A 25,970-nucleotide genomic window follows, 5' to 3' on the forward strand; every position below is an offset into this window, starting at 1 on the left:
GCAGAAGCATCCCTGCATGAGTTGATGCATGAGGAAGGAAGGGAGACTAGGGACTACATCAGGCCCGGGCAATTATTTTGACTCGGGGGCCACATTTAGAGAAAAAATGTGTCTGGGGGCCGGTATATCTATTTTTAGGAACACTAATACAAAACCTCACAATAATGTCTGATTGAATGCTAAAAACGTTCGGACAGACCGCCTTAAAGGGGAACATAATCACAATTTCAGACCATTAAAACCATTAAAAATCAGTTCCCAGTGGCTTATTTTATTTTTCGAAGTTTTTTTCAAAATTTTACCCATCACGCAATATCCCTAAAAAAAGCTTCAAAGTGCCTGATTTTAACCATCGTTATATACACCCGTCCATTTTCCTGTGACGTCACATAGTGATGCCAACTCAAACAAACATGGCGCATAGAACAGCAAGCTATAGCGACATTAGCTCGGATTCAGACTCGGATTTCAGCGGTTTAACCAATTCAACAGATTACGCATGTATTGAAACGGATGGTTGTAGTGTGGAGGCAGGTAGCGAAAACAAAATTGAAGAAGAAACTGAAGCTATTGAGCCATATCGGTTTGAACCGTATGCAAGCGAAACCGACGAAAACGACACGACAGCCAGCGACACGGGAGAAAGCGAGGACGAATTCGGCGATCGCCTTCTAACCAACGATTGGTATGTGTTTGTTTGGCATTAAAGGAAACTAACAACTATGAACTAGGTTTACAGCATATGAAATACATTTGGCAACAACATGCACTTTGAGAGTGCAGACAGTCCAATTTTCATCAATTAATATATTCTGTAGACATACCCTCACCCTCAAGCTAGGGTCGATATTCTTCTCTTGATCATCTTCGGTGGCATAAGAGACGGTGTGAGCCAAGACATCCAGGGGGTTTAGCTCGCTCGTCTGCGGGAACAAACTGCCGCCATTGCTTGCCGTGCTACCGAGGTCCTTTGTCCCTAAATTGCTCACACACTCCGGCAGATTCAATGGGGGTCTGGCGGCAGATTTCTTTGACTTTATCGTTGGAAATGCATCTGCTTTGAGTGTCACAGGATATCCACACATTCTTGCCATCTCTGTCGTAGCATAGCTTTCGTCGATAAAGTGTGCGGAACAAACGTCCAATTTCTTGCCACTTTCGCATCTTTGGGCCACTGGTGCAACTTGAATCCGTCCCTGTTCGTGTTGTTACACCCTCCGACAACACACCGACGAGGCATGATGTCTCCAAGGTACGAAAAACAGTCGAAAAAACGGAAAATAACAGAGCTGATTTGACTCGGTGTTTGAGAAAATGGCGGATTGCTTCCCAATGTGACGTCACAACGTTGGCCTGTGGAGAACTGAGAACAACAGAGACTCTTACCAGGAGGACTTTGCGTTGGATGCGCAGACACGGTACCGTGAGTACGCATGCAGCTGCGGCTTCCAAACATTTGATCGCTTGCCTGTACGTGCGTGCCGCTATGTGCATGTCACGTACGTAACTTTGGGGACTTTGGGGAAATATATGTGCTGTATGAACTTTGGGGAGGTGAACGGTACTTTGGGCTGTGGGATTGAGTGGGTTGTGCAGGTGTTTGAGTTGTATTGGCGGGTTATATGGATGGGAGGGGGGAGGTGTTTGTTATGCGGGATTAATTTGTGGCATATTAAATATAAGCCTGGTTGTGTTGTGGCTAATAGAGTATATATATGTCTTGTGTTTATTTACTGTTTTAGTCATTCCCAGCTGAATATCAGGTCCCACCCGCCTCTCACAGCATCTTCCCTATCTGAATCGCTCACACTGCCCTCTAGTCCTTCACTCTCACTTTCCTCATCCACAAATCGTTCATCCTCGCTCAAATTAATGGGGAAATCGTCGCTTTCTCGGTCCGAATCGCTCTCGCTGCTGGGGGCCATGATTGTAAACAATGTGCAGATGTGAGGAGCTCCACAACCTGTGACGTCACGCTACTCGTCTGCTACTTCCGGTACAGGCAAGGCTTTTTTATCAGCGACCAAAAGTTGCGAACTTTATCGTCGATGTTCTCTAATAAATCTTTCGGCAAAAATATGGCAATATCGCGAAATGATCAAGTATGACACATAGCATGGACCTGCTATCCCCGTTTGAATAAGAACATCGCATTTCAGTAGGCCTTTAAAAACCATAAGAAAAACCTTAAAATTGATCCTGAAACACACGGGGAGCCAATGCAGAGATTTTAAAACTGGTGTAATGTGAGCCCGCCTTCTGGTCTTCGTCAGGACACGTGCCGCTGAATTTTGGAGTAATTGTAAAAGTGCAATAACCTTTTTAGGAAGACCAGAAAGCAATAATCTATACGATTTGTAATGAAAGCATGCATGTGTGCATCTACATGTGACAACTGTTGTGTTTCACTGAACATGTATGTGTACACAGGCAGGCTCGACTCTCACCAAAAAAGGAACTTGCAGGGCTTTGATGGTGCCCTAAAAATCGAGTGTCCAATGAGAAGTGGTGGGGGCTGTCTGGACCGTCTGGACAGCTCCTAACACACAGGCCACAATGTCAACATAAGGCACAAAAAGACAGCGAATGTCACACTTCACACATAGTTGAAAGGAGCGATGCGTCTCATTATGCCACCTAGAGCTTTCTTTTGTCAAGTTGGGTTTGATGTGTGGAGGGGAAGGGTTCAAGAAGACGCGGCGGCCTAGTATGAGGCCTGCCGCTGCCACCTTTGAAGTCACTATCGGGACAAGGTCTTTCATATTTACAGAAAAGAGAGAAAACTCAAGGGATGGCCATGATTGGCACACTGTTGTTGGCGCAATAAATGGCTCGGGCTAATCACCGTTTTTACCAGCCCTGTTCCTCAACCCACATGCAGCCCCCGGGAGCTTTGGGGAAAGTGCTTTGCATGCAGTTCTTCAAGCTCCTTTAACATGAAACTTCCTTTAATCTATTCTTACAAAAAAAAGCCATTCAAACATCTTACATAAATTATGCTGTTAGCATTAGAATCAAAGGCATACGCCAACCCTCTTCACGCTCTCTGTGAACTTTTTTGATGGACACTTATCAAGCCTCGCAATATGGGCTCAGTGTGTGTATTGTAATTCCAAAGAGGACTTTCAAACTTGACTGCATCACAGAATGAAACTTATAATCTACATTGTTTTCATGGGGAAAAAAAAAAAACATTTTGAAAACATAATTCTACAAAAAATACACGATATTGCCAAAAGTATTTGGCCACCTGCCTTGACTCACAGTGCCATCCCATTCATAACTCATAGGGTTTAATATGATGTCGGTCCACTTTTTGCAGCTTCAACTCTACTAGGAAGGCTGTCCACAAGGTTGCGGAGTGTGTTTATAGGGATTTTCGACTATTCTTCCAAAAAGCGCATTGGTGAGGTCACACACTGATGTTGGCTCTCAGTCTCCGTTCTAATTCCTCCCAAAGGTGTTCTATCGGGTTCAGGTCAGGACTCTGTGCAGGCCAGTCAAGTTCATCCACACCTGACTCTGTCATCCATGTCTTTATGGACCTTGCTTTGTGCACCTGTGCACAGTCATGTTGGAAGAGGAAGAGGCCCGCTCCAAACTGTTCCCACAAGGTTGGGAGCATGGAATTGTCCAAAATGTTTTGGTATCCTGGAGCATTCAAAGGTCCCCAACCACCGGGCCGCGGTGCGGTACCGGTCCGTGGATCGATTGGTACCGGGCCACACAAGAAGTTAAAAATAAATAAATAGATAATTTTTTGTTTTTGTTTTTATTAAATCAACATAAAAAAACACAAGATACACTTACAATTAGTGCACTAACCCAAAAAAACTCCCTCCCCCTTTTACACTCATTCGCATAAAAAGGTTGTTTCTTTCTGTTATTAATATTCTGGTTCCTACATTATATATCAATAGAGATCAATACAGTCTGCAGGGATACAGTCCGTAAGCACACATGACTGTATTTTTTTATGACAAAAAAAAAAATACCATACACCCCCCCCCCCCCCCCCGGTCCGTGGTGCAAATTTTCTAGCGTTGACCGGTTCGCAGTTACAAAAAGGTTGGGGACCACTGTTGTTTGGGGTTCAGGTCAGGACTCTGTGCAGGCCAGTCAAGTTCATCCACACCTGACTCTGTCATCCGTGTCTTTATGGACCTTGCAGTGCACAAAGCAAGGTCCAATGAATTGGCCGAACATTCCTATAAACACACTCCGCAACCTTGTGGACAGCCTTCCCAGAACACAGCAGAGGCCACCACAGTGTATATGTTTTTTTTTGTTTTTTTTTAACTGTTGTGGTTGTGTGTAGAAGTGGCTGGTTGCATCAGCTCTGCTCTTTTAATGTCTTGAATGTCCTTTGTGTTTCCTTCTTACACACATGTTTATGTGTGCTATGGCTATAAAGTTTTTTTTCTTCCTTGGCCTCAGTAGGGACCCCCTCTCCAGGGGCCCAGGCTTAGACTGAATTTTTTTTTTTCTCACTACAAACCCCCCCCCCCCCTAAGCGTTTACCTGTTTCTCACTTTTTTTGTAAGGCTCTGCCAACACAAGCTCACTCACAGAATCCCCTTTGGTGCACTCACAAGCAATCAGAAATCCCAAACTTAAACAATAATATTGCTCCAATAATAAACATTTAAGAAAGTACAATCCCAATTACAGTTCATTTTTTGTAAGTCAGCGATCCTGTTCTGTCTCCCTGTAATGTTTGTCTGATCTTGAATGGGATTGTGTTGAAAATCTTAATTTCCCCTCGGGGATTATTAAAGTATTTCTGACTCTGATTCTTATTCTGAGTCCACAAAACTTTTGCCACCACTTTCTTGTTATACGAATCCCCCAATAACAACTTCAAGATTGCATTGTGTACATTGTGTTTGGTTATTCTTTAGCATTTGGGCACATTTGTGCATCGCTGAAAGGTGCAGGCTGATTTATACGTGTGTGTTATATCAACAACTAGTGCGATACCTGTGGTGTGCACAGCTGTGTGTACCTACACTTATAATACATAAATGCTGCGCTCACTTTCAGCCGCATTGTTTGCCGGAGAAATGTAAGTGAAAAGAGCAGATTTGAAAGCACACCTTAAAAAAAAAAGAAATGTAAACACTCACAGCAGCGTTCAGGTTTCTTGCAGCTGTTTACACCACGCAGTGCTGTTCACGTGTGAGGTTGTGAAGGTTGTCAAAATAAATGGTGTACACTACCAAAAGGGTGCTAGACACACAATTCACTACCAATGTCGTGATACATGCTGTGTATGTTTTTTTTTTAAACTGACACTGTAATATGCAGCAATAGGAATGAAACAGAACAAACACAAAACTGGCCTTTTCTTCAGCGAACAACCACTTTTAACAATATAGGATTTAAAGATGACATCAATTTAAAGAATCCCAGGCGTAGGTGTCTAAGGTCTGTTAGGAATGGGGACCTTTCACATTCGACAGATACAGGTGCCTATCAATCAATACCAGTGTTCAGCGGTACCAATTTTCAGTACTTCCGTGTGTTAATAAATATTAATTTGATTTAATAATGAAATCAAATGTTTTATTTAATATTTAATAGTGAGCTGATCATGATAACTGTGCTGTCCTTTTGTTATTTCTTGATTTCTTACACTTCTGAGTAGGGATGATGTTTGATAAGAAATTATCGAGTTCGAGCCTATTATCGAATCCTCTTATCGAACCGATTCCTAATCGATTCTCTTATCGAATCCAGATAGGTTGATGTATATGGAAAAAAAACACAATAGTTGGTTTAACCAAAGCTCACTTTTATTTTATAAGAAAAAAATAAAATAAAATAAATAAAAAAATATTGACTGTTAACCCCCTAAAAAAAAAAAAAAAAAAATATTGACTGTTGTTACCCAAAGTATATTAAGTGGGATTTTTCAGAAAAACAAATATATACAGTAACACAAAAACAACCTGTCTCTGTGATCACTATAGGTGTATAAATAATAATATAGTGTTAAATAAAATCAGTCCCTTACAGCTTTCCAAAAAGTGCACTTCTGCTGCTATTGGAACATATTAACTACACACACAGGCAGACAGCTAACAAACAATCCAAGACGTCTAATAAAGTTCCAAAGCAGATTAATCCATTTAGGCTCTTTATTGTTGTTGATCTTGCTTTGTCTTTTCCTATCTTTACTTTTGTCTTGCACTGGACTGTTATTTTTTATATTTTTTTTAAACTGAAATACACACAATGACAAATGTATAAGCTATGTGATTCAAATAACATACTGAAATTTAATACACAATATGTAAATATTAGCTTCACACAAATATACAGTACTATCATCAAACAAATACTTCTGAGTGTTGAAACTATTTCGATGGTGGAAATACACGACTGGCAGCCATTTAAAGTCTTTAAAACATCCACTGAAACAGAAAGCACAAAAATCGTTTTTCAATAAACATCTTAGTTTTAAATTTAACCACTTTCCACCTTAATATTGAGTTACATAAACAAGTTAAACAGTTTACTTACAGACTTATCTTGTCCAAGGCTTGTAAGAGCTAACACAACTTGTCTACTTCTCAATTGTCTCATGAACTGAACTGACTCGCCAACCCGGAAGTGCCCAAACTAATGACGCGTAGTATTTTCATATCCCCACAAGGTGTCAGTAAGAGTCTACAATCAAATGGGCATAACATTGCCCATTTGGGATTTTTTCCCAGGGATTCGAATAAAGAACCAACTATTTTTCTTTACTATAGTGGTCTCGATAATGGGTACTGGTTCTCAAAAAGGGATTCGAGTCCGAGAACTCGGTTCTTTTCTTATCGAACAACCGGGAAAACCGGTTTCGAGCATCATCCCTACTTCTGAGTCCCATTTGCAAATATTATTTAGTCGGCTTTGCATGCAGTTGCAATTCCAAGACGTTAGATGGCAGTAGTGTATAAACTACGGCAGTGTCGTTTCAGAATCAGAATCAGAAATACTTTAATAATCCCGAGGGGACATATATATATATATGTATGTATATATATATATATATATATATATATATATATATATATATATATATATATATATATATATATATATATATATATATATATATATATATATATATTCATTGAATAACGATCATGCCTGATATAGATAAGGCCTTTTTAAATAATCAAATAAATAACAATAAGGAAAGTGAGTGAGTGAACATGACATCCATAAAAGAATAGAAAAAAAATTAAAAATTAAATATATATATATATATATATATGTATGTATGTATATATATATATATATATATATATATATATATATATATATATATATGTATGTATGTATGTATGTATATATATATATATATATATATATATATATATATATATATATATATATATATATATATATATATATATATATATATATATATATATATATATATATATATATATATTCATTGAATAATGATCATGCCTGATATAGATAAGGCCTTTTTAAATAATCAAATAAATGACAATAAGGAAAGTGAGTGAGTGAAAATGGCATCCAAAAAATAATAGAAATAAATAAATATATATATATATATATATATATATATATATATATATATATATATATTCATTGAATAACGATCATGCCTGATATAGATAAGGCCTTTTTAAACAATCAAATAAATAACAATAAGGAAAGTGAGTGAGTGAACATGGCATCCATAAAAGAATAGAAATATATATATATATATATATATATATATATATATATATATATATATATATATATATATATATTCATTGAATAACGATCATGCCTGATATAGATAAGGCCTTTTTAAATAATCAAATAAATGACAATAAGGGAAGTGAGTGAGTGAACATGGCATCCAAAAAAGAATAGAAATAAATAAATATATATATATATATATATATATATATATATATATATATAGTATACAGTGTTTTATATATATATATATATATATATATATATATATATATATATATATATATATATATATATATATATATACATATATATATATATATATATATATATATATATATATATATATATATATATATATATATATATATATATATATATAGTATACAGTGTTTAATATTGGGCATAATACCTAGAAGGTCATGGCTAAAATCTCCCTTGGTAAACAAAGGAGAGAGAGCGTGAGAGTGTGTGTGAGAGTGTGTGTGAGAGTGTGTGTCTGACAGGGGCCGTGTAAACAGACGCTGTTCTTATCTTTGTTCAAATAGTGTAGAAAAAGGAAAGTTGGGGAGGACACAAAAGGCGGAGGGGGGCTGGTGAAAACAAAGTCTGGTACACGATAATGAACAAGGTCAAGTGTGAATGGCTGGGTTCAGTCCGAGGGGGAATATAAGGCCCGACCTGCTGACAAGGTGTGTGCAGCAAAGGGAAATGGAAGGTCAGGTGAAGCTCTGCAGATGTTCATGCTCACTATTGTCAATCTTTATCTTAGCAGTACCACCTGCTGGAGGAAACTAACCATGGCATGTTTAGCTCAGCTGCCTATGAGATATATATTTTTAGAATTCCTAAAAATACCTGCACACCCAAAATGGTAAATGGATTATACCTGTATAGCGCTTTTCTACCTTCAAGGCACTTAAAGCCTTTTGACACTATTTCCACATTCACCCATTCACACATTTATGGCGGGAGATTCCATGCAAGGCCCTAACCACAACCCATCAGTGGCAAGGGTGAAGTGTCTTGCTCAAGGACACAACGGGCATGACTAGGATGGTGAAAGCCGGGGCTCTAACAACTGAGCCCTGATTTAACACTAATCAAAATAAATAACAATGTTGCCATTTGTTTGGACTCCGTGGTTAGGATTTGGCCTTATAAATATTTTTATTTGAAGATCTTTCAGCGGTCACAACACAAGCATGTGATATGACATTACAGTACTTCCATTGTAACATTGTTCCCACATTTTGCTCCCACAAGAGGGCCCTCACAATAACACCTTCAGTCAGACACACACAACACTAGTCAATCAAAACAAAACAGAAGTAAATTCAAAATAAATAAATGACCAGGTAAACAAATAATCATCATTTCAAAAATAAAATTAGTCATCAGTTACAAAAAAAATAATGATAATATTATAAAATAATAATAATAATAATAATATTAATAATAATAATAATAATAATAAATCTCTGCCCAATTTAAACCGTTTTTTCAAGGAATCAAGGATTTAAGAAAAGGTCTCTAGGTATTTTCCACCATACTTAGGAAACCATTGGGGGACAATCTAAGCTTTTTAAGCTGAATGGAAAGGCTCTCGTTTGCTGGTAACTGGTTACGTAAATGACAGTGGTGAATTAATTTCCGCGAAGTAGGAATCATTAATTATAAACCAAATATTTTCATAGCTGGAACGTAAACCAACTGCTAACGACCTTCTAAATACATTTGTGTGGTCTTCGGGTCTGTGGGACCCATTTTCCTTTTTTATTTTGTGGCTTTTAATGCCTCACAATCAAACACTTTTAAGTTAAGATACTGAACAGATGTTTACCTTATCCCAATAAACATCTGTTCAGTATTTTAACATACAAGTGTTTGATTGTGAGGCATTAAAAGCCACAAAATAAAAAAATAAAAACGGGTCCCACAGACCCGAACAACACACAATTAAGAGAGCCACTTTAGGCATAAAATAACACTCTTGAGTCACCTTTACACTGTGTTAAAGGGGAACATTATCACCAGACCTATGTAAGCGTCAATATATACCTTGATGTTGCAGAAAAAAGACCATATATTTTTTTAACCGATTTCCCAACTCTAAATGGGTGAATTTTGGCGAATTAAACGCCTTTCTATTATTCGCTCTCGGAGCGATGACGTCACAACGTGACGTCACATCGGGAAGCAATCCGCCATTTTCTCAAACACCGAGTCAAATCAGCTCTGTTATTTTCCTTTTTTTCGAATGTTTTCCGTACCTTGGAGACATCATGCCTCGTCGGTCTGTTGTCGGAGGGTGTAACAACACGAACAGGGACGGATTCAAGTTGCACCAGTGGCCCAAAGATGCGAAAGTGGCAAGAAATTGGACGTTTGTTCTGCACACTTTACCGACGAAAGCTATGCTATGACAGAGATGGCAAAAATGTGTGGATATCCTGCGACACTCAAAGCAGATGCATTTCCAACGATAAAGTCAAAGATATCTGCCGCCAGACCCCCATTGAATCTGCCGGAGTGTGTGAGCAATTCAGGGACAAAGGGCCTCGGTAGCACGGCAAGCAATGGCGGCAGTTTGTTCCCGCAGACGAGCGAGCTAAACCCCCTGGATGTCTTGGCTCACACCGTCCCTTATGCCACCGAAGATGATCAAGAGAAGAATATCGACCCTAGCTTCCCTGGCCTGCTGACATCAACTCCAAAACGGGACGGATCAGCTTTCAGGAAAAGAGCGCGGATGAGGGTATGTCTACAGAATATATTAATTGATGAAAATTGGGCTGTCTGTACTCTCAAAGTGCATGTTGTTGCCAAATGTATTTCATATGCTGTAAACCTAGTTCATAGTTGTTAGTTTCCTTTAATGCCAAACAAACACATACCAATCTTTGGTTAGAAGGCGATCGCCAAATTCATCCTCGCTTTCTCCCGTGTCGCTGGCTGTCGTGTCGTTTTTGTCGGTTTCGCTTGCATACGGTTCAAACCGTAATGGCTCAATAGCTTCAGTTTCTTCTTCAATTTCGTTTTCGCTACCTGCCTCCACACTACAACCATCCGTTTCAATACATGCGTAATCTGTTGAATCGCTTAAGCCGCTGAAATCCGAGTCTGAATCCGAGCTAATGTCGCTATAGCTTGCTGTTCTATGCGCCATGTTTGTTTGAGTTGGCATCACTATGTGACGTCACAGGAAAATGGACGGGTGTATATAACGATGGTTAAAATCAGGCACTTTGAAGCTTTTTTTTAGGGATATTGCGTGATGGGTAAAATTTTGAAAAAAACTTCGAAAAATAAAATAAGCCACTGGGAACTGATTTTTAATGGTTTTAACCCTTCTGAAATTGTGATAATGTTCCCCTTTAAGCTGATATGGTAATGGGATCTGAACCGAGGATGTCGTTGTGGCTTGTGCAGCCCTTTGAGACACTCGTGATTTAGGGCTATATAAGTAAACATTGATTGATTGATAATGCTGTTGGAGGCCCTGTCTACATTAAACCGGATAACTCCTTAAACCGATAATTATTTAGCCTAAGCCCCGTTTCAGCCACACCAACCCATCGTTTAAGGTAACCCTCCTTCGATAATTTTTTACACGGGTAAGTGCGCCGTGTATTTCTTGAATCTCCGACTCTTAGCTTTGTATGGACTCATTGATCGTTTACAAACTGAGTTCAGAGAGGAAGTGACGCCAGAAAGACCGCGCCACAGCCAGCTTCATAACAACTGGAGCTAACCACTGGAAATATGCAGGCGAGTCATCCAGACATGCCGGTGTTCCTCATTCTTGTACATGTACAGACGCTTGTGGAAATCACACATGAATACCTTAAGAGAAGGAAATGAGCGAGTGCAGCTATTTGGGATACAACACTTCTCAGACGGCAAGAGAAGTTTCGAATGTCCAGGTCAGCTATGATTCTACTTACTGAAAAATGTTGTCCATTTGTTGAAGAGAAGACAACGAGAATGCGGGCTCCCGTGGATGTAATGAAAAAGGTAGCGTGTACTTTGTATTACCTGGCCAATGAGGGAAGACTACGGAAAATAGCATTTGGACTGGCAAAGCAGAGTGTATCAGTTATTTTCCGTCATGTATGTCGCGGACTCAACATCTAGGTCCAGAGTAGATAAAGTCACCAAAAACGAATGATCAATGAAGGTGAAGGCACAAGAGTGAGGAGTGTCCTTACTAGATATCTAGATCCCTAGATTGATTGATGTAAAATGTTATTTATCACATTGTTTACTTTCACATGTCCATTAAATATTTGATTAATTTATGATGGCTCAGGTGTGATTCACTACAATAGGGCCCCAGAGCACACTGGATTCCAGTTAATTGAAATACCACAACACTGGATATTGTTCAGATAAGTTACATTTAAGAACTTGCACACAAAGCAACACTGGAGGTGACTATGACGTGCGCATTGTCCGCGCATGCGTACTACATTTTAGGGGCCCTAATGAGCATGCAAACTGATCAAAATATGCATGTTCATGGAACCTCAAAATTCACTCATTTGCACCCCAATAACATTTTCTATAAAAATTAGCCCCTGCCTTTACAGCCGTCCCTCGCCACATCACAGACAGTTATGGAACACACACTAAAATAAGCATTTTCAAACATAACAACGGCGAGATGGAGTGAAAATGACAATACTACAGTAGTATTGGCCACGAGATCAGACCAAACCAGTCAGTGCGCACTGTTCAGTATCGAGGCCACTGATTAACTGGTTAAGGCCCCTTCTACACTAAGCCGGCTAAGATTGTCCAGGGTAAATCCCACCTAACCGTATCCTTGTCCACACACACACACACACACACAATGGTCATTTAAGACCCCTCCCGTCCGTCTGTCCGCCAGGGCAACGCGACCTAGTATGCATGTGCGGAAAATGCGCTCGTCATAGTCACCTCCAGTGTTGCTTTGTGTGCAAGTTCTTAAATGTAACTTATCTGAACAGTATCCAGTGTTGTGGTATTTCAACTAACTGGAATCCAGTGTGCTGTGGGGTCTTATTGTAGTGAATCAAACCTGAGACATCATAAATTAATAAAATCTTTAATGTGAGTTAAGTAAACAATGTGATAAAGAACATTTTACAACAATGAATCCTAGGGATCTAGATATCTGGTCAGGACACTCCTCACTCTTTAGCTTTCACCTTCATTGTCCATTCATTTTTGGTGACTTTATATACTCTGGACCTAGACGTTGAGTCCGCCACATACATGGCGGACAATAACTGATACAGTCTGCTTTGCATTCGCCGTTTTCCGTAGTCTTCCCTCGATGGCCAGGTAATATAAAGCAAACGCTACCTTTTTTTTAATCACATCCACAGGAGCCCGCATTCTCGTTGTCTCTCCTTCGACAAATGGACAAAGTTTTTCAGTGAGTAGAATCACAGCTGACCTGGACATTCGAAAGTTCTCTTGCCGTCTGAGAAGTGTTGTATCCCAAATAGCTGCAATCGCTTTCTCTTAAGGTATTCATGTGTGATTTCCACAAGCGTCTGTAGAGACGGAAGGAGAAACACGGGCATGTCTGGATGACTCGCCTCCATATTTCCAGTGGTTAGTTCCGAGTTACGAATTATTATGAAGCTGGCTGTGGTCTGGCCTTTCAGGCGTCACTTCCTCTCCGAACTCAGTTTGTAAACGATCAATGAGTCCATACAAAGTTAAGAGCCGGAGATTCAAGAAATACACGGCGCACTTACCAGTGTAAAAAATGATCCGAGGACGGGGACCTTAAACGACGAATTATTGTGCCCGAAACAGGGCTTAGGCTAAATAATTATTTGTTTACGGGGTTATCCGGCTTTCAGTGGGAGCAGTCTTTTTTTGTTGTTGCCAAGTCTAAAATCAGTTTTGTTCTCAAATTCTCAAAACAGATCTTTGCTTTTTTTTGTTCTAATATTTAAAGGGCCGGAATTAAAAAGATCCTCGGATCGTAGTTTGCCCACCCCTGTCGTAGAGGAACCTGGAACAATAACAACGTAACTGCAAGAATCCCCCTTTTTTTTTTGTCTGTCTACGATTTCTATGTTTCTTCTGTTTCTGGCAAAGTGAACTTTAAAAAAAGGCCCCGAGCTCCTCATCTGATGCTGAGCATGACATTTCGTATGATTTCAAACGGCAGCAAATAAAGTGTGAAAGGGCGACAGGCTCACAGCTTACTCTCACCGAGCATAAAGGATAGGATTAGTTGAAGGCTATCTCTGATGTGTCACTCATCTTCTTGGAGAGAGGAGGGGAAGGCAAGATAAAACGTCTTTTGGAGGACCAGCAAAGCCAAAGAGGAGGAAGAGAGATATGCTTCAATAGATATCTGATACAAGTGATCCAAACTCTCACCTCAATCGTGAGCAACAACTCTGATCTCATGCCTGAGAGAAAGGGATAAAAACCCTTCCGGGAGTTTCTAGGCCTGGGCCAGATACTGGGTTAGGGTTATATCGGGCAACGCTTTGACCAAAGCCAACCTTGAAGATGTGAGAGGCTGTTACGTTTCACCGAACACCGTCAGGCGCTGGCGAGCGCCAGGAGGAAAACTCCAGGAGGGAAAGCAGTGAAGTCAGCAAGCGACGCTGGCGTGCCGTCTCTTGTACGGTCAAGGAAGCACAACTTTTATTAGCTGTTTAAAAGCACAGTAAAGTTGACATATCACGCATACCTGCCAACTTTTTAAATCAGAAACGCAAAATGATTATTAGCATTCAGACAGGTTAAAATGTTGCTAAAACCATCACTTTTCTATCAGTCACAGTGACTTTTCAAAACAAAAATATTACAGCAAAAATCATGTGGGTTGATTGACATGTTTATTCTGTAAGCTAACTTCAATAGTTTGAAATTATTTTGACAGTTAATGCCAGTTATCCTGTCAACCTTTCACAAGACTTCAATTTGTTAATTGAAAGTATAAACAGTATAAACACTTTTTACAGTAAACAAATGGTAAAACAGTACTAAACAATTCCATTAAAAAAAAAATTGGTGTCATTATTAACTTTCTGTCCAAGCTTGTATAATCTACTGCCTTGTTCAATTGTAAAAAATATTCTGTGCCTAAAATTCACATTTCTATCACAATTATCATACTGTAAACATGGTAAGCTAACTTCATTAAAATTAATAGTCCTGTCAATAGCATGGAATTACAATTCAAATGTAGTTTTTTTGTAAGCCTTGCAAAAGAATTCAAAATATGAAAAATTAATGAAAATTAATTTAAGCCATCAGACACTTGAAAAGTGGCACATCACATCTCTAATGTAATCATTTTAACTTTTCAACATAAATAGCACTGCAAAAATATTAAGGACATACTTCTGTATTTTGGTAGTTATGCTGTCAACATTTAACACGATTTCTTCAACTTGGACTTGAAAGCATAAATAGTATAAACACTTTTAACAGTATAACAGTACTAAACAATTCCAATAGATAACATTGGTGTCATTACCTTTTTGTGGCTAAAATCCAAATTTATTCTAGTCCATGCTCAATTATTGCCTCCGTAAATAAAACTTTGGCATTTATCACATCCAAAGAATCTGTTTGGGCGACGAAAAACGTTGAAAGTTTTCCACTTGTCTCGCTAGCAACGGCATTAGACTTGTGTTTTTTTGTCCCAACGTGGTCTTTTACATCGCTAATTCCTCCGTGTCCGATCGAAAAATCTTGTCTGCACAAGGTGCAATTCGCGTAGTTTTCACCCTTTTTGGAACGGATAATTATTCCCGGATAGGCTTTTGAATATTCTTCACGGAATGATTGCAGTTTTCTTTTCGGTTTAAGACTCGTTTGCGATTTTTCTCTGGCTGATTCCATGATCGTTCGCTCGTTTGGAAACAATGGTAACTGGTGCCTCGTGCTTGGCAGCGGTGCTATAAATAGCCTCGCGCATGGCATTCGGAATGGCTCGATAGGAAGTTACGGGAAGCAGTGTCGATTGTCATTGTTGTTACGCGATTTTGTGAATAAAACTTAAAAAAAATTTTTTTTTTAATTAATGAAAAACAGTATTTTTTATCACTGCAACCGTAACCCGGAATAGGTTGATGAAAACCGTACTAATTACGGGAAAACCGGAGTAGTTGGCAGGTATGTATCACGTGATGAATAACCAGCATAGTCTTCAATAAACCTCCAACCAAGCATCCATTTTCTGTCCAGTCACTACCACAGGTGCCGATCCCGTGGGTGCTTCGGGACCCGAACACCCACGGACCACGTGGGATTGACAACAACTTTCAATCTTCAAAATAATTTTGGAGAAAACAATCTTCTTGTTGTTGACTTTGTGGCGAGCTTAGTCCGTTTTACATAATCAAACAGTCATAAATCATATAGTCTATAATCAACAAAGCCTAACCAAGATTTCATTATGCCCGATAATGAACTAATGACACACACATCTTGACTCTGAACGCTCTGCACACGAGCGAATGACTGCATACTTACTCAATAGCCATACATGTCACACTAAGGGTGGCAGTATGAACAATGCCAACACTGTCATAAATATGTGCCATATAGTGAAACCACACTAAACAACAATGACAAACACATTTTGCACCCCAACACAACATAAACACTACAGAACAAATTCCCAGAATTCCCCGCAGCACCAACTCTTCTGGGACGCTACAATATAAACAAACACCATTGGTGGATCTACACCTAACATCCGCTGTAATGATACCATGTACAATAGTGTATCTAGTCGATACTGCTATTATTACTTTGATATTCTTTAACATCACAAAATCTTCTTTAGTTTAAAATAAAAGGTGTACTACAGTGTTTCCCACACATTCATTTATTTGTGGCGGCCCGCCACGAAAGAATTACGTCCGCCACAAATGGATTTTTCGGCTTTTGACTCGCTGGACCGCTCATAAAAGCAATGAGACTCTGTCTGTGAATGTTGCTTGTAGTTACAACTCCGGTGCAGTAGGTGGTGGTAGCCTACTATGCATTGTAACTCCGCCAATAGCACTTAATTCACCTGGTGGGCCAGAAGAAGAAGAAGAAGAAGAAGACGAAGAAGAAGACGAAGAAGACGACGAAGTAAAAGAAGAACGGACCGACCGGATCAAAATACGAGGGTAATATAGGTTATAGGTAGATAGGTTATAGCTGCATCGCTCGCGGCTCGTCATATATTTAACGTTAATCCGCGATTTCACCGAGCGTTTCACTGATGGTGAGCAGCCTGACGCTGCTTCATTAACACCGCCGCTGTTTGACTCGGGGTCCGGGGCAGACGCATGTAGTAACAGTCACCTGTTTTCATACCGACGAGCTAACGTGTCCAGGTTATAACCCTGTTGTCAATAAACACACATGGACTGAAGCTAAATTGTCCACTGTCCACTGCAGCATGTGAATGCAATGAAAAGAATAAAATCTGAGCCAACCAGCTGTTAAAATGTTGTCCAGGTTAATGTTTTGGCCATTAAAAGCCCTTCATTTCAAGATTTCAACTGTGATCGCTCCCCTTACTCACCATTGTTTGTTATACTCAATGGTTAACTGGACATCTTTATGTGCTCGACGCCTCAATCATTGGTATGTTTTCATCTACAAAACCATTCTGGGTATCACTCCATCTTATCTGTCTTGTCTTTTAACAAAGAAACAAGGAAGTCACAATCTTCGTTCAATGGATGTTCTGCAATTTGTTGTCCCCAAAGTAAGAACTGAACTGGGCAAGAAAGCATTTAGGTTTTCAGCACCGAAGGCTTGGAATAACCTACAATCGAACATTAAACTTCAAACCCTAGTTACGCTGAATGAGTTTAAAGCTTCTGTGAAAGGACTGCAGTCTACCTTGTCTGTATGCACATGTGTCATGTGAGCAAGTATTAATGTTGTAAATGTGATGTTTTATGTATTTGTTTACTGTTTTTAATGTAACCTTGCTGCTGCCCTCTTGGCCAGGTCTCCCTTGGAAAAGAGATCTTTGATCTCAATGGGATTTTACCTGGTTAAATAAAGGCTAATAATAATAATAATTTAAACAGGTGGCTGACCTGTTCAGATGAGTGTAACTGCTACTGGTCAAATAATGTGAAATAGCATTTAATTTTACATGTATGCAATGCCATTTAAATGTAATTATAGATAATAATAATAATAATAATAATAATAATAATAATAATAATAATAAATACTGTGTAGTGTTGTAAATAGTAAACGGGAAGGATTTTAGTAAGATAGAAGCCATGAGCACCACACAGCCAGAAAAAAACCTAGGCAGGACAAGTAAAAATATTGGGGCAAGTAGATTTGAGAAGTCGGGCAAGTAGAAAAAAACCTTAACGTTGAACCCTGCATGTGTTGAGCTGCTGCCGCTTAAGGTTAGACGGCACTGTACATAGAGCGGTTCTGCTCGTTAGTAACAAATTCTAATGTTGGATGTTCACTCCTTCACACAGATGAGTATAGAAAAATATTTTCAACGGCTGAAAAGGGCTCGACTTGGAGAGGAGGTAGGCTTACAGTCCGGACCACAGGTGCGACCTGTTCAGCAGCAGCAGGAGGAGGAGGAGGAGGTTGACTGACTGTGGCAGGACACCTCTGCCTCTGTTTCACTTCATGTTGCTGGTAAATAATATGGTTGTAGTAGTAGGCTAAAGTTAAATTATTTAGTATTCACTAATTAAAGGGGCAGAGCTTTAAGAGACATTTTAGCTTTATATTTTATAAGATATATTTTTTTGTAAGAACCACAATTAATAAATATATTTCAGTGAATCACTAATTGTTCAAATCTGTATATAAATATGTACATAAAATGTTGTAATTATATTCCAACTCCGCGTTCTTCTTGGTCATCGCCGCTGCCGCCGCCACCCCCTGACCACACCACCACAAATAGATGCCTGTCCTGTGGGAAACACTGTACTATGTTTATAAACTCAGGGAATATGTCCCTGGACTTGAGGACTTTGAATATGACCAATGTATGATCCTGTTACTACTTGGTATCCGATTGATACCCAAATTTGTGGTATCATCAAAAACTAATGTAAAGTATCAAACAACAGAAGAATAAACAAACTCAAAGGTTCTGAAAACACAAGTGAATGGAAAACGCAAACGGACTATGATCCGGGCAGCGAATCATAACACAGGGGTCTCAAACTGGGCCGCACAATGTATTCCCAGGGTGCACGTTTACACTTAACTATGACGCCACGAAATATGGACCCTGTGGTCCGCAAATGGCACGCAAGTTTGCCTATAATCTCACATATTTACCGTATTTTTTGGACTATAAGTCGCAGTTTTTTTCATAGTTTGGTCGGGGGTGCGACTTATACTCAGGAGCGACTTATGTGTGAAATTATTAACACATTACCGTAAAATATCAAATAACATTACTTAGCTCATTCACGTAAGAGACTAGACGTATAAGATTTCATGGGATTTAGCGATTAGGAGTGAGAGATTGTTTGGTAAACGTATAGCATATTCTATATGTTATAGTTATTTGAATGACTCTTACCATAATATGTTACGTTAACATACCAGGCACGTTCTCAGTTGGTTATTTATGCCTCATATAACGTACACTTATTCAGCCTGTTGTTCACTATTCTTTATTTATTTTAAATTGCCTTTCAAATGTCTATTCTTGGTGTTGGCATTTATCAAATACATTTCCCCCAAAAATGCAACTTATACTCCAGTGTGACTTATATATGTTTTTTTCCTTCTTTATTATGCATTTTCGGCAGGTGCGACTTATACTCCGGTGCGACTTATACTCCGAAAAATACGAGTACATGTCAAATGTTCCCTTGGAAATAAAATAAATCTCATTCACTACCCCTGGTGTAAAGACTTCAAAGTAATGCAACCATAAGTATAAAATTAAAAAGTACCTGGTAAAAACCTATGCGAGTACAAGGAAAACGTGCAAAATCCACAGTGTGACTTTTATCTGAGATTCAAACATTAGCCACGTGTTAATTTATTCATTGAAGATCGAAAACATTATTTGTGTTAAACAGTTTTTTTCCCATTTCACATGCCTAAATCTTTGCAAGACGAATCAATGAACACAATGTAAAAATGTGGATGCATCCTTGATTTTTTGAAGCAAATCGGTTCAAAGTACAACATGTCTGAAAATAAGAAGACAAAAAGCAGAGCTTATTAAATTTGACCCCTTTTTCTCGTTTCGAAGCACTTTGTTCACCGTCTTGTCTCAATCTGGAAGAACACAACCCAATACATGAATAAATATCAATACAGTTTACATGAAGAAATAAATTGTGGTTAACATAATTTGTTAGATTTGATGATAGATTATGCCTCATTTTTAATAAGGTTCAAGATGTGTATCAGAATTCCTCTTCCTTGTACTTTGTAAACACTTTTATTTTGAACAGTTTCTTAGACCGGATTTTATTGGTATATTGTTTGACTTATTAGTTCAATTCATTCCATAATTTAAATCCAAATACTGATATACAAAAGCAGGGGTGTCCAAACTTTTTCAGCTGAGGGCCGCACACTTAAAAATTAAAGCATGCGTCGGTCATTTTGATATTTTTCAAAACCAATACAATAAATATATATATATTTTTTAAACTTTTTTAACCCTTCAAGACCTGCAAAGGTCTCAGTCATAACATTTTTCTAATTAAGTCATATATTATTGTTATTTCTTTATTATTATTATTATTATTATTTTATTGGTATTTTGTTATTATTATTGTTATTATTATTATTATTATTATTATTTTAATAATAATAATAATAATAATAATTATTATTATTATAATTAGTATAATAATAATAATTATTTTTATTATTACTATTATTCAACGCTTAAATCTCTAGATCAGTGGTTCTCAAACATTTTTCACCAAGTACCAACTCAGAAAGACGTGGCCCTTCAAGTATCATCTTAATGACCAATATTAAAATAAAGTTGCATAATAGGCCTAACTATTCATTAAAAACAAGGCAGATATTTTGTTTAACAAGTATATGTATTATGTTTTGCCACTGTAACATCACACACAGTTTGAACAGTAACACTGTGTTTGAATAGGAACATAAAAGACTGTACTTAAATCAAGTGATTCTTACCACAAGAAGCAGTGATTCTCAAACCACTGTTCAAGATCATCTTCAGGACCATCTGTCGATTTAAAGTAAAAAAAAACAAAAAATAATCATGTTTTATATCATTTCTGTCAAAGAAAACCCTTTTTTTTTTATTTCAAAAACATAAAATCTCCAATATTTTCCCCCCAAAAAATGTCAAAGTGGAATATTGAATGTAAAGTAATTGGAGCCTTAAATAGGTCAATATTTTATAAAAATATTGATTTGAATTCATTATTATTTTTTTTGAGCACTTTTAGAAAAAAAAATCCCACAACAAATATTGTGGATCAACACTCATAATAGTGTTAAAAATAAGTCATACATATTTTATTTGTATTTTTTCAACGCTTAATTTTCGAGAACAACTTTGGATTTATCCGTCGATTATACATATTTTTAATTTTTTTTAACTTTTCTAATTATTTATTTCATAAAACAAACAAATAAAAATATAAACATATTATTACTTTTATATTGTTCGTTGTTTGTTTTATGCCCTTTTTGTCAAAGAAAACTTTGATTTTTATATAGCCAACACAAAATATTTCCCCCCGAAATATTTCAAAGTCAAATAATTAATTTAAAGCAATTTAAGCCTTGATTAGGTCAATAATTTAACAACATTGATTTTGATTCATTATTATATTTTGAGCAATGACAGCTTTTATGAAAAAACTAACAAAAAAACAGCTTGCATGGCAGCTTTGTGTTATTAGAGTCAACATTACAACTTTTTCTCGTTACATTTCACCTGTTTGCGCTTTTCTTTTTTCTTTTTAATTTTTTTTTTCATAAAACAAACAAATAAAAATATAAAAATATTATTACTTTTATATTTTTATTTGTTTGTTTTATGCCCTTTTTGTCAAAGAAAACTTCGATTTTTATATAGCCAACACAAAATATTCCCCCCCCCCGAAATATTTCAAAGTCGAATAATTGATTTAAAATAATTTGAGCCTTGATTAGGTCAATAATTTATAACAGCATTGATTTTGATTCATTATTATGTTTTGAGCAATGACAGCTTTTATGAAAAAAAACAAACAAACAAAAAAAAAATCAGCCTGCATGGCAACTTTGTGTTATTAGAATCAACATTGCAAATTTTTTTCTTAACATTTCACCTGTTTGCTCTTTTATTCCACGTCTTTTTATTGATTTTTTTTTTTTTTTTACCAAATTAGCTGCAGGCCGCAAATGGGCCCACGGCCGCACCGTGGACACCCCTGTACTAAAGGTTGTAAGTGTTGTACATACATGTACAAGTTTTAAGTTCAAATGTTCCCTAATACCATGAATTGATTAACGTGGACCCCGATTTAAACAAGTTGAAAAACTTATTCAGGTGTTACCATTTAGTGGTCAATTGTACGGGATATGTACTGTACTGTGCAATCTACTAATAACAGTTTCAATCAATCAATCAATCAATCAATCAATCAATCAATCAATGTCATATCCCTCCTCTTCTGTTGAGAAGAATTGCTGTACATTTTTGGACTTATTCTTGCAATATGTTACCTTTTTGCAAATTCATCAAATGATTGAATTCCAATGTTTTTAATTAAAAAAAATATACATTTTAAATGTGTTTCAAAATAAACTGCATCATGCTTTGCCAATGGAAACCACAGCAAGACATACTTAACTAATGTTAGTCCACCTCTGTTAAGGACATGATGGAGATTTGACAAATAAAATGGGATGTTGCCATCTAGTGGTGAAATATATATTTTTACCAACATTTTCACATGTCTTGCATTCTGCATAATCACGCTCTTGGATTAAATCCTGCAGCAATATTTCCAAACGTTCAGCCTAAGAAGACGCGTGCACGCTAAGGCCAAGCAGATTGGTAGGTCGCTTCCAGACTGGCGTTCCGGGGTCAGAGATGGTACATGAAGCCTATGCCAGTGCCTCTGCTCTGGGAGGATTAATCGGCTGTAGCGGCGGCCCCGAAGGCGGGGGAGAGGATTTGGGGTGGAACGTAGGGAGCACGGATCACTCTTCCCTATCAATCAGATGCTTCTCTCTCCCTCTCGGCGCCGAAACCAGATTGACCCGTAGATACGCCGGCCGTGTCCTATGGCGCGGCGTGGGAATAAATCACATTGAATTAGAGGCAGGCCTGTGTCATCTTCACCGAGTGCACTGGGCCTTCCTCAGCTCGCCCACATGAGCTCCCAGGCTGCACATTCAACAGCTGAGTTGCACTTTGCAGGAAAAATGATTGAAAAGAGCTTCATTAGCGTGAGTGATGGTTGGAGGATGTTTTTAATAGTGTGTCAGCGTTTGTGTCCCCTCAGTCATTGCACTTTTGTATTATAATGAGAGAAACAACCTACAAATAAAATGTAAAGTAGCGTATACATCTTTAATTGTTCGATTAGGGACACCTATTAAGTAGGAATGTCCGATAATGGCTTTTTTGCCGATAGTCCAACTCTTAATTACCGATTCCGATATCAACCGATACCGATATATACAGTTGTGGAATTAACACATTATTATGCCTAATTTTGTTGTGATGCCCCGCTGGATGCATTAAACAATGTAACAAGGTTTTCCAAAATAAATCAACTCAAGCTATGGAAAAAAAGTGCCAACATGGCACTGTCATATTTATTTTTGAAGTCACAAAGTGCATTATTTTTTTTTAGCATGCCTCAAAACAGCAGCTTGGAATTTGGGACATGCTCTCCCTGAGAGAGTATGAGGAGGTTGAGGTGGGCGGGGTTGGGGAGGGGGGTAGCGTCGTATATTGTAGCGTCCCGGAAGAGTTAGTGCTGCAAGAGGTTCTGGGTATTTGTTCTGTTGTGTTTATGTTGTGTTACGGTGCGGATGTTCTCCCGAAATGTGTTTGTCTTTCTTGTTTGGTGTGGGTTCGCAGTGTGGCGCATATTTGTAACAGTGTTAAAGTTGTTTATACGGCCACCCTCAGTGTGACCTGTATGGCTGTTGATCAAGTATGCCTTGCATTCACTTATGTGTGTGTAAAAGCCGCATATATTATGTGACTGGGCCGGCATGCTGTTTGTATGGAGGAAAAGCAGACGTGACGACAGGTTGTAGAGGACGCTAAAGGCAGTGCCTTTAAGGCACGCCCCCAATATTGTTGTCCGGGTGGAAATCGGGAGAAATTCGGGAGAATTGTTGCCCCGGGAGATTTTCGGGAGGGGCACTGAAATTCGGGAGTCTCCCGGGAAAATCGGGAGGGTTGGCAAGTATGGCCGGAGTACCCGGGGGGAACCCACACAGTCACGGGGAGAACATGCAAACTCCACACAGAAAGATGCCGAGCCCAAGATCGAACCCAGGACCTTCGTGAGACAGGAAAGTTATTTGACGTTCATTTATGTGGCTGTAATAAGCGCTAAATCAAATATTTCATCTTTTGTCATTTCACTCATTTTTCAAATCAAATCCACAGCCTCCCAGCCTCTCACTTAATTGTGAGTGGAAAAAGATGCCCCCTGTTGAAGAAAGCCACAACGCAGAAACAGTTGTTAAATATGAGCTGGATTTGGGGGCTTGCTATAGCGTGCGGATGTTCTCCCGAAATGTGTTTGTCATTCTTGTTTGGTGTGGGTTCACGGTGTGGTGCATATTTGTAACAGTGTTAAGGTTGTTTATACGGCCACCCTCAGTGTGACCTGCATGGCTGTTGACCAACTATGCTTTACATTCACTTGTGTGTGTGAAAAGCCGTTTATATTATGTGACTGGGTCGGTAGATGTTAACTATCTGTCTAACTTTGCACAAGTAAACACGCTGCAGGACTTCTTGGATCCGAGCTTTATCTGAGATTTCAAAAGTAGTCCCATACTGCTATGTATGTGTCAATGAAAGGGCATTTAATGACTTTTCTTAATTTGATTACATGCTATAGTATGATTTCATTTTTAATTTTGGTAACACTTTAGTATGGGGAACATATTCACCATTAATTAGTTGTTTATTAACATAGGGTTAGAGTTGGGGTTGGGGTTAGGGTTAGGGTTAGGGTTGGGGTTAGGGTTAGGATTAGGGTTGGGGTTGGGGTTAGGGTTAGGATTAGGGTTGGGGTTGGGGTTAGGGTTAGGGATAGGGTTAGGGTAGGGGTTAGGGTTAGGATTAGGGTTGGGGTTGGGGTTAGGGTTAGGATTAGGGTTGGGGTTGGGGTTAGGTTTATGGTTTGGGTTAGGGGTGGGGATTGGGGTTAGGGTTAGAGTTAGAGTTAAGGCTAGGGTTAGGGTTAGGGTTAGGGTTGGGGTTGGGGTTAGGGTTAGGGTTAGGATTAGTTTTGGGGTTGGGGTTAGGGTTAGGATTAGGGTTGGGGTTGGGGTTAGGGTTAGAGATAGGGTTAGGGTTAGGGTTGGGGTTAGGGTTAGGATTAGGGTTGGGGTTGGGGTTGGGGTTAGGTTCATGGTTTGGGTTAGGAGTGGGGGTTGGGGTTAGGGTTAGGGTTAGAGTTAAGGCTAGGGTTAGGGTTAGGGTTAGGGTTGGGGTTGGGGTTAGGGTTAGGGTTAGGATTAGTTTTGGGGTTGGGGTTAGGGTTAGGATTAGGGTTGGGGTTGGGGTTAGGGTTAGGGATAGGGTTAGGGTTGGGGTTAGGGTTAGGATTAGGGTTGGGGTTGGGGTTAGGGTTAGGATTAGGGTTGGGGTTGGGGTTAGGTTCATGGTTTGGGTTAGGGGTGGGGGTTGGGGTTAGGGTTAGAGTTAGAGTTAAGGCTAGGGTTAGGGTTAGGGTTAGGTTTGGGGTTAGGGTTAGGGTTAGGGTTGGGGTTAGGGTTAGGATTAGTTTTGGGGTTGGGGTTAGGGTTAGGATTAGGGTTGGGGTTGGGGTTAGAGATACGGTTTGGGTTAGGGGTGGGGGTTGGGGTTAGGGTTAGAGTTAAGGCTAGGGTTAGTTAGACTTAGTTAATGGCTTACTGGTTGTATAATAAGGCCATGCAGAATAAGGGTTAGGGTTGAGGTTAGGGTTAGGGTTAGGATTAGGGTTGGGGTTGGGGTTGGGGTTAGGGTTACGGTTACGGTTGCGGTTGCGGTTAGGGTTAGGGGTAAGGGTTGGGATAGGGTTAGGGTTAAGGCTAGGGTTAGCTTT

This window comes from Nerophis lumbriciformis, linkage group LG12, assembly GCF_033978685.3.
Source record: "Nerophis lumbriciformis linkage group LG12, RoL_Nlum_v2.1, whole genome shotgun sequence".
In the NCBI taxonomy this organism is placed as follows: Eukaryota; Metazoa; Chordata; class Actinopteri; order Syngnathiformes; family Syngnathidae; genus Nerophis; species Nerophis lumbriciformis.